At 40.6% G+C, this 15877-nt stretch overlaps 1 protein-coding gene across 5 annotated transcripts in view; it reads right to left on the bottom strand.

Annotated features, from left to right (window-relative positions):
- Positions 1 to 14960, bottom strand: part of LOC117206565 — a 271415-nt gene extending 256455 nt beyond the window's left edge. For 2 of the 5 annotated variants that reach the window (XM_033446038.1, XM_033446040.1), the window contains exon 1: positions 14580 to 14960. The gene's annotated coding sequence lies outside the window, so the exon portion shown is untranslated. Of the gene's footprint in view, positions 1 to 12913; positions 13942 to 14579 lie in introns of those variants that run through there. The other 3 variants (XM_033446039.1, XM_033446036.1, XM_033446037.1) reach the window with 3 other exon arrangements.
- Positions 14961 to 15877: the final 917 nt, after the last annotated feature.

Genomic DNA, 15877 nt, shown 5'->3' with positions numbered 1-15877 from the left:
CGTTGCCTATTCGCTTCTCAATTTTTATGTTCCTCATTAGAGTATCGTTAAACTTGAAAGTAACAGGCTTTCGTTTGTAGTGGAAAATTATTTGAAAATTATAAAAGTGTTGCTGTATTTATCTAAAAAGGATCGATGTTGCGTATACTAAACACTTTCTTTGTAATTTCTTTCGGTCAATTTAACATCGTGGTTGTGAAAAAAGAAGTGCAAGAATTTTTAATCTTCTTCACCAGTTACTATTCTTACTTTGAAAAAGTGAAATATTTATAACGCTATGGTAAATCAATTTCCTTTTTAAATTATGAGACTTTTATTTGTGTCTGGCGAGTTTAGTATTTTCCTCGCAAAACAGTCAAAGTTTATTTTCTTACATTTTTCAGTAATACTGTTACTTGCCACCTTCGTTCATTATTTTACTGTTTATTCTTAGTTGGTAAAAAATAAACAAACCATCCAACCGACGATCGCAATAATTTAGCGGCGATGCAAAATTTCAATTAGATGGAATTAAAAATAACACGCATAGTTCAAGCTCGTGAAACGGCCTTGGCCACCGATAAAAGTCAGTAGGTAGATGCCAGCGATGGATAGAGTGGAACAACTTTAGAGATTTACGATCGCGAAATATCCTCGCTGCGATCTGTAATGCCAACAGAAAGTTTCATGTTATTTCATGGTGAAAATTCAGTATATTCTCAATACCATGGTTCACGATGTATTAAAGGTTACGTTGTATTCGAAAAACTAGAATGAAGAGCAAAATTTTTGCGAAACATCGTAAATGGGTATTATGGAATACGCGAAACGAGAGAAAATTAATATATTCTTTTACCAGTTCCTATATTTGAAAGTATCTTGAAAAGATTAACGTAATCCGAAACTTTATACCGTATCGAAACTTTAATAAAAGTTCTGATAAAAAATATTACTAAAAACATTGTTAGAATATTTAAGGTTCTACGAGTGTAGATATAATTGTGTAACGTATTTGTTAAAAAACCAGTTATCTGACAAGTGTATATAAAACACGACAAATTCAGTAGAACCAGCTACTAATGTTGCTTTATCATGTAGAACTGGTCAAAAGTTATTATTCGATGTAGTGCCAAGAATGTACTGTATGTCATTCTTCATAGGTTTGTTTCAGGATAAACGATGGTTCGTTCTATTCACCTGCGTTTCTACCTATTTCGATAGTTTAACAGTCACCGTATAAATTCAAACTAAGCGTCTCGGGTGCCTCGGATTGATTTCTCGAACACGAGCGTTTTATACGTCTCAATGTTGCTTTTCACGGGCATAAATCTTTCATGAGCTTGCATATGTGCGTTGAACATTTCGCGTGTGTTGAGCGAATGGGACATAGGTATGTTGAAAGTTCGATATATATTATATCATCTACCGTGTCGAAGAGATGGTGCGATTTACATATTGTACAATATCCTACGAAAATTGTTTACTCTCAAAATATTGAACAACAATTTGCGTATATGTACATATATCGCATCATGAATTCCGCGGGCAAACATGCGTAACAAAGTTTTGCTCATGGAAGATTATAGTCATATTCACACTACTAACTGTTCATACTAAACTACGTTAAAATTAGTAAACGATAGACGATGGGCTTGGATCGCACGAAAACTGTCGAAGTTAGTTATGTCAACGAAATTACACGATTCGCTTGATACGGATACCGTCAGATCGATCAAATACGATACAGTCACTGTCGAACCTGTAGCACCTGGTACATGCAACATTTCGATAAAATGAGATTTTGGTGGCCAGAGTCCAAAGTTTCGGATCTAAAGTCCAAGGTCCTGAAATTCTAGTCTGAGAGTTGTAGTGTGATATCTCGGATCTGAATCTGAAGTTCGAGATTTTGAGTATAGATCAAGTCGCAAAGAAATTCTAAACTTCGACTAAGTTTCATCGATCCGGTGGGATCTATTCAAGATATTGTGATGTCTTTGTAGGAATTTATCAATTTAAATTTTTGTATCAACCTACTGTATTCTTAGAATACAAATGTACCAATATAATGTAAATCCCATGATAAATGTTCATAAATGTAGAGATACTAAATGTGAATGTTTATAAATATGTAAATATCCCAATATATTGCCCAGACATTCGGTAATCGATAATACTAACGATTTAATACATCAGGTGAAAACTTATTCGACTTAAACGCAAGATGTAAAAAGAGGAAAGTCACATTTGGTATTCATGCCAGGACAATATGAAGTTTATAGGCGCTTAACGAATAAGAAGCTAGTAGAGTGGAACGAGATACTCGTCGGTTTAATTAACATTGTGCCGCACAATGCGGCATGAAAAATCGTCGCTTCTTAAATTAATCCTATAACAAAATGCTGAAATCTGTCGAAATACCCCAATTATAAAGCGTAATTTAAGTGAATAAAACAGGAAGCAATATTTCACATTCTCATGCATTACAGTGAGCTTTTTCAAGCAAATATTCTCTTATTATAATATAACCATATTAATAACTTTTTCTCAAGACAGTAATAACAACGATAAAATATCCTCGTGACTTACATCGCAAACGAGCTGCGGAGCAATAGTAAATAAACCGGTGTAATATATTCCATCACGGCACACATTATCCTGTATCACTAGGTGTGCACGAGGAATTCGTTATCGCAAAGCTCGTGCGTACGTGGCAAACTGTTAGTTCTTGGTATAACTCCGATTTCGTACAGTATATTTGCAACGAAATTTCTATTACTCTCATCGATTACAATTATAATTAACAACAAATAAAAGAATCGGAAGACACTCTACAGAAGAAAGACGAGTAAAACAGTGAAAAGAAATAGCAACGACATTTAAAAAACTCATTATGCTACTTCTCATTCGACTTTCAGTTTATAGCGGCTCGTAATTTTATTTCAACCGACGATAAAGCGATCTCGCGACAAACGCCGCGTTCGTGATCATTATGCAGCTTACACACGTACCGTGGCCGTTTGAAGAGGGTGATTAATCGAAACAAGATTGTACTAGAACCTGGCGCTTCGTTGTCCCATGGACACGAAATACTTTCGTTAACTCGACTTGTCGTTGCGATTTCCAAGGCAAACTTTGTCCGGTATGATGACCAGGTCCTCACGTTTGATCGACAACAAGCAGTCCGCTATTGTGAATGCGGCCATAAACCGAGTTACTCTCCGGTTCACGGACCACGGGGTTTGTGGAAATTCTGCAGAAGCCAAATTAGATTAACCCGTTGTAACCAGACTGCGCTGAATTGTCCCGACGCCGATTTATAGACGTACACAGGAAACAGCGTATTGTCCTTCCTCGTACATCTCCTTTCCCTCCCGTTTACTGTGAATTTACATTTGAGACTCTACAATGTCCACCGAGTTGTTCGCCTTTTTCGCGCCTGCTGCGCGCCCGCAGGGTTTTCGCTTCCGGCGAGACAACGCTTCCTGTTCGTTTCCCGACGTGCTCAGGACACGCACGAACGCTTCAGGGACAACGTTTGTGAAATCACGAAAATGTCCACAATTTTCTCAGAATACTTTCGCCAAGGGATCTAAAAAGATAGCGAGCTGTTTCGTGTCGTGCTACAAGACAAAATAATAGGGTTATAAAGGATCGTACTAGTTTTATGATAATGTTTTGAGGATTTTCCGACAATTGTATACTGCGAGTGAGCCTTGCTAAGGATCCTTGGGCGACCCGACTGCCTGGCATTAAAAGAGGAATACATAATTACACGAGGTTAGAGTGGACGTGACTGGATACACCTTAAAAGTGCCTGCGTAGTTTACTCGAAGTGAGTGAGAAAGATCGTAGAATAAGGAAAGAAAGATGGAACGTATTACATTACGTATACGTTGCAACTTAGAATTTCTTGAATATATTTGACTACAAATACTTTTACATTGACGTTGAAATTGCCTCGTATCTCTGTGTTTTCACATTTTTTAGAGATATTATGATAAAAATTCTGACAGTAATAAGTAAGGAATATGTTTGTCGTATTTTATCGTACCGTCAAGAGAAATCGCATCTGCGTTACGACTTTCGCGCTCTCACGGAGCCGCGCAAACTTCGTTTGCGTTGCAATTACTTCGTTTACTTGGGTGGCTAGAAAGACGTGTCGCTTCTTGCAAGGGTCTTATCCGAGGACCGATAGTCGCATCTCGTCCATGGTCCAAGCAACGTGGTTACGATCAAAAAGTCATAATCGAATTGGTGGCGATACCCAACGACGAATAATAACAGTATTCAAAGGGTGATCGTTAAGTTACATCGATGTGACGCCTGAGGTTTGATAAAAACGAACGATTTTTTTGCCGATTTCTTTTTTACACTGCATCGCAAAACGATTTTACGTTGGCAAACTTATATTCTACGCATAATTGGCTGCTTATCATATACTTGCGTGCATTGTATTTGTAAAGACAAAACTACCAAATTATGCAGTGTTATCACTGCGAGATTGCTATAACGTCGTATTACTCGACTGTAGTATAGTTGCGTAATCAAAATTGGCACTTTCCTGAGCGAATCCGTTTCTCGCGACTCGCGGTGTCCTTGTTCCACTGAAAACAACGCGCTGTCTGACCAAACACTGTCGTATCTACTTAAGCGTAAATGATCGAATATTACAGGAATCGGAAGGAATCAGAAAGAAAGATGGTTATTTCACGTGAAATTGAATGACGGTTAGACAAACTGAACGCAATATCGAACTCATCAGATGGATTTAATCAACTCGGATGATTTTATCTTTGAACTTCTCGCAGAACCAATCGTTTGTTGATCTTTAATTAACTTGAATACTCGCCAGCCAAATGAATGGGCTTTACAAACGGAGAAATATTATTTTTTCATACGTAGCATAGTTTTCTCAGTACGAGAAACTTTATTGCGTGCCACAGGTAAATACGAATCACGCTGTTTGTGCGCCGTTTAATAATATGAAACCGTTGGCGCGTACAAGGCAAAACTTCGCTCGAATTCTTTAGAAAAACTTGCCATAACAAAATCTTTGAATTTCTTCATTTTTCAATTTTCACATCCAGCTAAAATGTATATGGACGAGATTTCCATGTACCGCGTTATTACATTTCAATTTTCAGCCCGTACAATATCCAGTTCGTATCGGTATTTTTCTCAGTGATTATCGTTAATTCGTGTCCCATTGACTCGTATCACGGGACAAGCCTTTATTCTTTGGCCCAACCGATCATAATCTAGATCATGTTATGGGTTGCCCGTTCGATCCCTCTAAACTTTAATTGACGTGGATGGACGCGAGTATTAAACCGCATGGTCGTCAATCACAAAGGGTGGCCCGGCTGGTTACAGCCTCAGTGACATGAACAGGGATCCAATAGGCGGTTACCTAGCCGACTGTACTTCCGCAAAAGTAGTCCGCCGAGTGTACACTCTTGGTCGCATTGATATTCACAAAGTGGTCCCTGTTCAGGCTTAACGCGCGGTTGTCACGCCGCTGCCACATCACAGCCTGTTGTTTCGCGGTGAAAGTGTACTTTTGTCAATCGATATGCCATGTTCGTGCTTCCTTTTGACGAGCTATCCACGACTCTTATGTTATCCATCGATAAACCGAAGCTACGCACAGTGAACCGTGCTATTGAAGCTGGGTCCATACAAATGATAAATTTCGGCAGTGACACACGAATGAAGCGAATTTGAAATTTTATAACGAGAAATAGAGCCCAAGTAACGTTCGCTTTATATTAAATTTCGTACTTACACTTACGACAAGTTCGCGATTTCTAAATTTGCGTTTACGATTAGAAGCTGCTTAGAAATCTGATCGATACTCGGTAGATTACAACTTTCTCCCTGCTTCTCCTCTTCATCGCGTTCACTTACTAAGGCAACGAAAATGCTGCACTTCGAACCGATGTAAACAACGCTTCGATGAAATGCATTTTTTTAACGTTAAATCGCTATATTGCTCGAAACTGTACAGACACAAATTTTTTCATGTGACGTTTTATTAAATTGTAAATAACGATTCTGCAAATATTCCAACGCACGAAAGCTATAAAGTCAGGCTGTTTTTACGCTGCAAGATCGAAGGGTAATTGGACGAAAAGTAGAAACGAAGAATAAAATCTGATAACAAGGATGCAGCAATATTCGTTGCAAAATTGCCTCGTTAAGCCGACGACGCGTATAGACTGTACTTGGTCGTTGCGAGTTTAAAACCGTGAACGATAGTTCGTTATTCAAACAAAAGAAAAATCATCCAGTTCAATTACCCATGGCCGATTTCGAAACAATATTCACCCTCGTCGAATATCGACGATCGTATTTTTGCATCGGTAATAAAATAACGTTGTTCCTTCTGACGCGTCATTATCGATATAAAACAGGGACAGATTAAAATATTACCGACCACGAACGTGGCAAATATCATATATGTATATATATTTATCCTTCCAAGTAGGATTAACTTCACTGACAGCCTCGTCGCGGTACTTCGGCTTAAGGTATATTAATTGACGTACAAGTTGGCGCACCTCCAACCGGCGTCGAGTGACGGAAATCAACGGGGGATCTTTTTGCTTTCTACTCGAACACCTTGTAACGATCAAGGCACGAAAGCGTAATTGAACGTTTCGTTCCACGATTACGGTGATTTAGTTACACTAATAATAAGAATAATAATAAGAAAGAACGTTAAAACGTCTACTTTGACTTCGACTTTTATCTTGCGTGAAATGATTTTAAATTTGTGTAATTACCAAATTGTTTAAATTTTAAAGAACTCGAAATATTTTTGTGAAACACGTGTTTCCATAACGAATTGTTAAAAATTATTATTCGAAACAAATAAAAAAGAATATATATATATACATAAGTATGTAGGAAGGTACATGCCGAATAATAAGAAGCAAAAATATAGGAAATTGATATATCACGAAATCGCTACGATCATTTCGATATCGACGAACGTAAATATAGAAGAGTAATCATCGAATTTGACGTTATTACAAAGTAATGAGCAAATTTGCGTCAGTGGCTGTGTGATACGTGAAGCCGGGTTGTCCGACTACAGAAATCGTAGCAGGGGTTTCCTTTGTTTTCCACCGCAAATCCTCGTTAATCCGTCAAACCGCCGGATTACTTGGCAATTAAATCCCCGCGTACGTTTTGTAAGTGAAGCGTGTAACAGCGGACAGCCTCGAATGGCCTGTTAAATTCGAACAAGCTAAGTTTAACAAGAAACTACGTTTCATACTGCCGTCGTGCTACTAACTTTTACCTTGAAATCTCTGTAAAGTTACGAAATCCTTTTATAAACAATGACGATTTCACAAGCGAATAAAAGTGTTTAACAACGCTTCGTGTAACGATCTTCGTGTATCGGTCACTATTGGTTTCTGTGGTAAACGGCGTTTCCTAGCCTCCGTTTGCGAAATTATTGAGAGCCCTTTGACTTTCACCCAGTGACTTCCATCGTAAAAGAGCGCACAATCGAGCTTTCTGCCGTGAGTGAAAAGCCGCCGTTATTTGCGTGCTCTTCGCAAACGCTTGTCCCAGTCGACAGCTGTTACAAAGTATGCGCCTTGCTTCGTGGATAAACGTTTACTGTATGCGTCAGGCAGCCGTAAAGCGCATCGTACATGATCGAAATATCGACGAGTACGTATATCACTAGCAACGATTAATCCTACCTGTGATAGCATGCAGCTTTTCCACTTCCATTCTTTTATTCGGGATAATACTCGACAGACGAATGCTCTTTTATCTTCCTTCAATTTCAGGAAACAATATCTTCGCAGTTTTTCATTTTCACAGATTGTAACTCCATTCTCGTAACATATTTCGTTTCGTATTTTAAAACTACGTAGGATCGTACAAAACTTAAAAATCCATTCTTGTTTAGTACGCGCGATTTTCCACGATTAAATTCGTTCGTGTAAAACACGTATTTCGAGTTCCTTTCATCTTCTATGTTTTTGTTTTTTAATTTTCGTTTTTTACGTCACGTTAGCGAGTACGTAACTTTGGAATATCGTACTAGTTTTCCTAGTCAGTTTACGGTTATTTTGTAAAGGTTTGCAACGTCGAAATCGTGTTACGGGAACTAGCGGCGTGTCGTTAATTAAAAGCAAGGCAGCTAGAGGACACACGAAACTAAGCAGAACGCGTATCTAGGTGCGCGAGACCGTTTAGAAATTCTACAAATCCGACTCTCTCTCGTTGCTTGCAGACTCTAAACGAAAAAAGGGGAACCGTTCCATCGTTGAAGAGAGTAGAACGTCGCTCGTAACGTTCAATGATATTCAATAGTGATACGATGGAAAGCCGTAAAAAGGGGAATGAGCCTTTTCGTAAGATCGATTGGATCGAATCACCCGATGAAGCAAATTTTTTCCCAACGATCGAAAAATCGGAGATTTTCATCCGTATGCTCTGTCACGGCGCCTTCTACGTATGGAAAATAGATCTCTCACTTTTTCCAAGATTTGACCCGATTCCGAAAAAGGGAAGAATCGGACGAAAATTCTCGCGTTTGAAACTCTGTTAAATTAACAAACGTTCTCTCGGGAAGAATCAACTCTGCAGAAATTACCTTTTAATTAGTATTTATAGCGAAACGCCATTGACACGTCTGTGTCGATTCAATATTTGACTTGCTGCAGTTGGAAATTAATCCGTTCGATAAAATCGAAAGTGTAAAGTGTGTCATGGAGAGAATAATGATCGGTTCTGTGATGTTTTAGCACACGGTGGGGTTTTAACCTGGTGTGGTTGAAAACCTGGCTACATGGACGTGGAAAACGTTTTCATCCAAAGGGTTGGAATTACAGTCGAAGATGAACCTGCAGGTAGTAACGATTAGCAGGAAATCGCAATGGTTTCGAACGACGATGACGACGGTCGAAAGTTCGCGACACGTGTGGACGTTCTCGGAAGTGTTATGGATAGGAAGTTGCCGGGACGTGGTGAAACTCGGTCGCCGTTTACTGTGGCGAATTGACCACAGTTATGGTGTACGCAGATGAACACGGAGAATTACTGTGTTTCATATTGCGTGCAGGTGTGCCACACCCTTGCTCTTACGTGTCTCCGATGCACGTGTGTACTCGTCGAGCCACGTACACGTCACTCAGACTCTGTCGTGTTGCAGTAGCGTTATTGGGAAACTTTCAATGAGTATAATTAAGAAGTATACGGTATTTGTATTTATAAACATGTCGCAGTATTTGTAGCTTAAACTTTTGAAAATATTAGTACCTGTTACAAGGAATCGTAAAAATTAGTATCATAATGTATTTATTTCACTGTCTTCGATATATACAGTACAATTGCCGAATTCACAGAGTCATTCAGAATGGTACTACGATAAATACCTATCGTTAAACAACTACTATCTATTTCAGTCTCGAAGCCAACAATAAAAAAAAACAGCCGAATGAATAGCTATCGAACTTTAGTAATAGAATGTCGCGTTTGAATTGCCCATCCAAAGTAAATCAAACGATTCTTCGGCAATTCTTTGCCTGTAACAGCCGTGATATTTCAATGGAATCCGCAACCGTGTGTCTCTAAACTATCGTTTCGACCGGCTATTGATTCGCGATTGGTCCCGAACGTCGAGGCCGGCTAATGCGTCCCCGGAGTTCGCACTAAAGCATCGAATCGATGTCTCATCTAGTCGCGTTCATCACGCCTAGAACGGACGTGTGTGAGAGACGAGGGGAGGGAAAAATGGGCAGAAGCGCGACGTTTTTCCGACGGTTTTTAATCGATGCACCCAATTACACCGGCTATATCGCCGTGTTTCGCAGCTAATTTCCCGTTATCGTGCGGGATAAAAGCGAGCTGGCTGTACCGGGGCCCGATTAACGCGCGGAATTGCACGGATCGGAGCATCAACCGTGCAACTGTATAAACTGCGTTTACGCTCGTCGTTTAGGCTGGGCTTAAAAGCTTATGATCGACGTACGCGACGGAATTCCGCCTAATTTTTCTTTTATTTTCAAATGTTTCGCGCATCGTCGATCTTGCATTAACATATTTGCCAGACAATGTCCCACTTTGCATACAACGTGTTCCGATTATCGGAAAAAAGGTTTAACGAAGAATTATGCCACTGCGTTTTAAAAGAATTTTAGAATAGCGTTAGAGGCGCCGTGAAGCTAAGTGACTCGTGTACAGAAGAGCGTGTATGTACAGGGGAGAATTTTTTCTTTAAGAAGTTTCGTATAAACTAAAAATCTTTTTATAACAATTTAATTATGCGATAGAAGATATTTATCGACGAGCCTATGCTCCGATATTCTGTCGTGCAAGGTTTTCTTATGGCAAAGTGACAAACACGAAGTTGCTCTTATGTGTGTCTTTAAGTTTACTAGAGTCTCGAGAAATTGTTCGAAGCAGCTTTCAAAACAGCTATATACAGTTCAAAGGTAGTTAGTTGAAGTTCAAACGTGTTTGACACCAGACCTCTTTCCCTTTTACTAGTTCAGTCGTTTCTTCCGTCTTCCAATCGAGCAAATGTTGCTTATTATATTCCGTTTTCCTGTTTTTGATAGAAGAAAGTCTCGTAAAATATTTAATTCAACGAAGGAACTGCATCGGTTCGAATGAAAAATTTTACCTCCGGATTTTTTATTCGCGGCAGGAACTCTTGTCGTGCCCTCGGTATTAGAAAAAAACATTATTGTAAAAATATCGTTTTGTTTCGGTCGCGGTGGATCAAATCGGTATAATAACAATAATACGAATTCGTGAAAATTGCTCCAACAGAGACTCACATCGTCGCGATTTACAGGGTGGACGGTTTTTATTACTCTTAAAATCCCTTTAAACGCTTGTAATCCAGCGTACAAACGAGCGCGAAATTTTTACGATCAATTTCAACTGTTTTTCATCAATAACAATGCTACTCTATAATCCTGTGCAAACTTTTCCAGCGATATTTCTATCCCGGTTTCAACGTTGCCAAGGAACGAAGCGATTCACGATCGCTTTTTCAACGATGCCTCGAACCAACCCAGTTTCCACCCGTTCCATCGTAACGCTGTCAAGCCCGGCAAAAAACTTCTTTTAACTTTCCCGATCTTCTACCTGCGATTCAACAAGGAAAAAACTAATGAGCATAAATCACCATACGCCTGGTTAACGAACTTCGTGGGGCGCGTTTTGAAAACAGCGTTCCGCGGTGAACGAGCTCTATGGCCTTGAACAATTTTACGGCTTTTGCTCGGAAGAAATAACGACGTGAAATCACGTATCGAACGAGCCGGCGGAACGGTAACAGCGGAGAATATCAATTCGCGTGTGTTTCCATCGTGATTCGTTATACCGTTTCGGCGTGAAACTGTCGGTTCTCCGCATGGAAAACGAGCGAAAGAACACTTTTCCAAAGTGATTGTCAATCAACCGGATATGAGTTGGACGAGAAGCCACGAGATTATTCACATCCAACTTGGCCAGCCAATGTAATTAACGATCGAACCTTGACTCCGTAGCAGCCGCGAGTCGAGTGGCATTGATCAGACTAATCGGATCAACGCAAAAGATTATTATCGAAATGAGACCGGATGAAGATCCAGGTTATCCGTTTCTTTTCCCCCTCAATTTCGTTCTTCGTTGCCGCTGTCTCGTTCTATGTTTCCAATAATTTTTACATCGGAAAAAACCGATCGACTTACGCTGCGTAAAACTTTCGAATTTTGATTATCCGTACGGTGAACTTTTAAACGAACGTTTGCTCGTGGAATGTTTCGTTAAGAAGCTGCAAAGATAATCGTTCGATGTACCTGCGGTACCTGTACCTGATATTTCGCAGTACCTGCGACGCGACGTTTTTCTAATGGGTTGAAATACGAATTCCGTTTAACCTCGATAGATTAAAACAAAACAGATTTTACAAATTTGCTGCGGATTGGATTTTTATTGCCTATAATACTATATATTAAGAAATAATTTTCATGGAATACTAGGTGTTTCATGAAACTCTATGGGGTGCCTCGATAAATCGAGGCCAGATTAGTAGAACGTAGCACGGAAGTAAAATATAGGTGAAAAAGTTTCACGTGATCCTATATCCGAAAATAATTTTTTACAGAGTTACGAGAAGCAAAACCGGAAAGATCGTGTTTATTCAGTAAAGTTATACGATGCTTCGTAGTACTACGTAGCTGTTTGTTGACAAACGAACAGCGATCTTATCAGTGTCAGGTGTTTTTGTATATGTTTATATTTTCATACATCCGTCTATACTACGGTACCAGATAGTTTACGTTACAGCATTAATGTAGCGTGAAATTACGCATATATCTTAGAACTACGTAATAATACGAAGCATCTGTAATGAATGTATTAACCTCTTAACCTACGATTTACGTTCGAGAATGCCCGTAATATTTACGTTTGGCCCGATCATCGTACTATGATACGATGATATGGTACGGGCTATGCTCGTAGTTGTAGGTTAAGACGATTGATTGATCGTAATAAGCAAATATCTTTAAATAATTGGCGTATCTTTGTGTTTTTATACCACTACTGTCGTTCAATGTTATAAGTAAGATATACATCGATTATTGTTCACTTTTTACACTAAAACACGTTGTATCTACCGCGCTTCAACGCGACACGAACAAAGCAATTCTTCCCATTTTTATAACACCATAAACGATGGCAAATGATGTTTTGGCGGCACGTCTGTTTGCAATCGCTAACGAGGACAGTGAATAAATACCGCATAATCCGAGTTACGTGAATTCGGGTCCTTTTTGTCACTGCGTAAAAAGTCCTGGCCAGTTTGAACGATCGAACGTACCAGTATTTGCCAATCATTCGATCAACCAAACGGACGATCCTCTTTCGATCATGTAAAATGTTAATAAGGATAAAAATCAACGAATCTACTCACCGACCTATTTTTTGTTGATGCAAGTCGTCCGGTGGCCACGTGATGCAGCCGTGGTCTCGTCATAAATTATGTAATCACCGCGGCGACATTCGGGAAACGTACGTTCCCAGTGGCGTTGCATTAACGTTGCGACGATTCATATTCATGCGACACAGCTTCAACGAGACACACGTTAATAACGCCACATACGCGCGTGCGTGGATCGCCGATGAAAAAATGTCGTTGGTCGAACGTTTGAAAGCTTTCCTCCAACTTTTCCTCTCCGATTAGTACGATTTTCGCGATCGTAAACGTAACGAGCTTATCGAAACGAACGTCCGATTCGTCGAACAAAAATCCCAATCGCGAACACGTTGCGCGCACTTTCGCCGTTACTGTTAATTAATCGATCGTTACACGACTTACTTACGCAAATCAGTTTACATTATAACGGGCCGGACGTTTAATATGCAATTTTCGCAGGACGGCGCCGGTGGATCGCTTAAAACGCAATTTCGTCGAGCGCCGCGGCGTAAATATTCATGTAATTTTGATGCACTCCATTTAATGGGCCGCGATTAAAAATCATTTAACGGCAGAGATTTTCAGGCCTCCCGATTATGCGTCCCGCGGACCGGCAAATCCACGAACCGTTCGGCCGGCTTCCAAATAAATATTATGAGCGAAACACTCGAGAGCCAGCACGTAATTGCTTCGACCCTGCTCGCGGTCGACTACCGACAACACGCTCGAGAAACGCTTTGGAGGGTTGGAGGGGAGGGGCAAGAAGCAACTTTCGACTCGGTCTCCAACTTCGTACGCTCGTAATCACCCCGAAAGCTTCCAGTTATTATTATTGCTGGCGAGAAATTGAGCTTCCAATGAAATTTTGAAGGCGAACTTGCGTCAACGGAGGATGGGAAGGATAAAGAAAAGTTGCGAGAAGAAAGCGTCGTGTTCGAGAAGGAAATGTAACTACGTGATTCGATAAAACGGAGAAAGCAAAGTAAACTACAGGGACAGAGGAAATATACGGAAGCAAAGATGAAATATTCATAATAAGATATGGAGTTGTGGAAGCTAAATTATTAAAACATGGCAAAGTTCTATCGAAGCCCGAAATATTAACGTTTAAGAGAAAAGTAAGGAACGAAAACGGGAAGAAAAATCGGCAATAAGGGGAAAGAATATATAGCTGAAAAATTTACTTAAACTACGCCGATGCGCTTCAACGATGACAATGAACTTTGCAGAATAGTACACGCACGATGTATGCCTCTGGCGCGAGCGTGGATGAAACTGAGCGCCACGATGAAAATTATGTTTGCATAATTTTCAATTTTCCCAGCACTCGCTGGCAGAACAGAAGATACAGTGGCACACCATACGAAGATTCACGTGATTACAAAAATCTAACGGCCACCGTTTGCGTATCGAGCAATTCGTTGAACAGACGGATCGGTGCGAACCAGAAATTAACGTGGCTAATCTAACAGCTGTGAAACGTTATCTTTTTTCTCCTTTTTATTATTCCGTCGACCATGCGCGCTTTCCATCGAACACGACTCGACACATTTTCCCTCACGAACGAAACGCCGGTGAAACATCGACTAATGTCCGCGAGATCATACCCTTTGAAATTACCCGACCAGAAATTTCGTATCGTTTATCAAGATTATATTCTTACGATTTATTTCACGAATACTCCGATCATTTGTCAATGAAAAATCAGCTAAAAACACATACAAGGATCTATCATGAAACGACTCACGCCACGTTCAGCCGTTTTCTTTCCAATATTTCACTGACAACGAACAACGCGATCTTTGCACGTGAACAAAAGTCTCAAAGAAGTTCTCCGCTCCCTCTGTCCTTTATTTTTACTTTCTTGCCTATTGTCGTACACTCGAACGAGCTCTGGAAACGTTGCACGTTCCCGACATGTGAATGCCAGCGATCCAATCGAGCTCAGTTCGAGCAGTGTCACTCGTGGTCCCTTGCGATCCACCTTTAAGTGCGGATCGTGAGAACGAAGGGCGTCGCGTCGCGAATTGCACTGACTCTCGCAAATTCTCCGTTTCCCGCAGAAGCTTCCAATATCCCCACCCTCGCAGTTTGGCCTTGCTCAACGGAGCTTCTACCCCTCTTTCGACAACCGCCGCCACCACCGGGGCCGCCAACCCCTCTGTTAGTCGCTTTTAGCGCAAGCGCCTCTGCTTTTGTGTGGGCTCTGTCCTATCCTAATTCATATCCGCGTAAGTACGGTTATGTCCAGCCGGCAGGACAACAAAAATTTCTCGTTTTGCCACATCGTCTTACGGTTTTCACGGATTACGAGTCGCCGTCCGAGACCGACCACTTTTCTTTTCTTTTTTTACGCGGCACGAGCGTAAAACGTTCGCGCGATCCTTCGCCTCTCTGCCAACTGCAACGGTTCGTCGTCTCTCCTTCATCTTTTATTCGTCTCTGACCTTCTCTTTCTCCCCATCGCTGTACCACCCTTCCTATCCCTCGTTCCGTTGCCTGGGGTTTCTTCATGCACCGAATGCTTGCGGTCTCTGGTGAAATTCTTTCTCCCTCGAAGAAATTGAGACGTAGTCCGATCCGCGTCCTGATTTCGAGAGATCGTTCCTACAACGATTTATGATTTTTCGACGATTCTATCTAAATAAAGGAAATTTCTCGATTGACGTTTATTACGCGGTTGAATCTCCATGGTTAAACGATGAATCCAACGAGAGTGTACTATGCTGGGAACTGAACTTGGTACAATGAAAAAGTTACACGACCAATTAGCAACATCAGCCGTTCCCGTGGCTTGCACAGTTTCCCCGAATTGCGGCTAACAACGAAGGCCCTTTATTCAGCAACGCAAGCATACAAATCCGTGGAATAAAAAGCGGCGGAAGAAGTACAAGCTTGAAAAATCAGGTCGTTAGATTGAGAAATCGAGTATAGTCGTGGCACATCATCCGAAGTCTTGTA

This window comes from Bombus bifarius, unplaced genomic scaffold (genome assembly GCF_011952205.1).
Source record: "Bombus bifarius isolate JDL3187 unplaced genomic scaffold, Bbif_JDL3187 scf7180000008008, whole genome shotgun sequence".
NCBI lineage: Eukaryota > Metazoa > Arthropoda > Insecta > Hymenoptera > Apidae > Bombus > Bombus bifarius.
The sequence above is the reverse complement of the archived record's forward strand: the minus strand, read 5'-3'. Positions and strand labels throughout refer to the sequence as shown.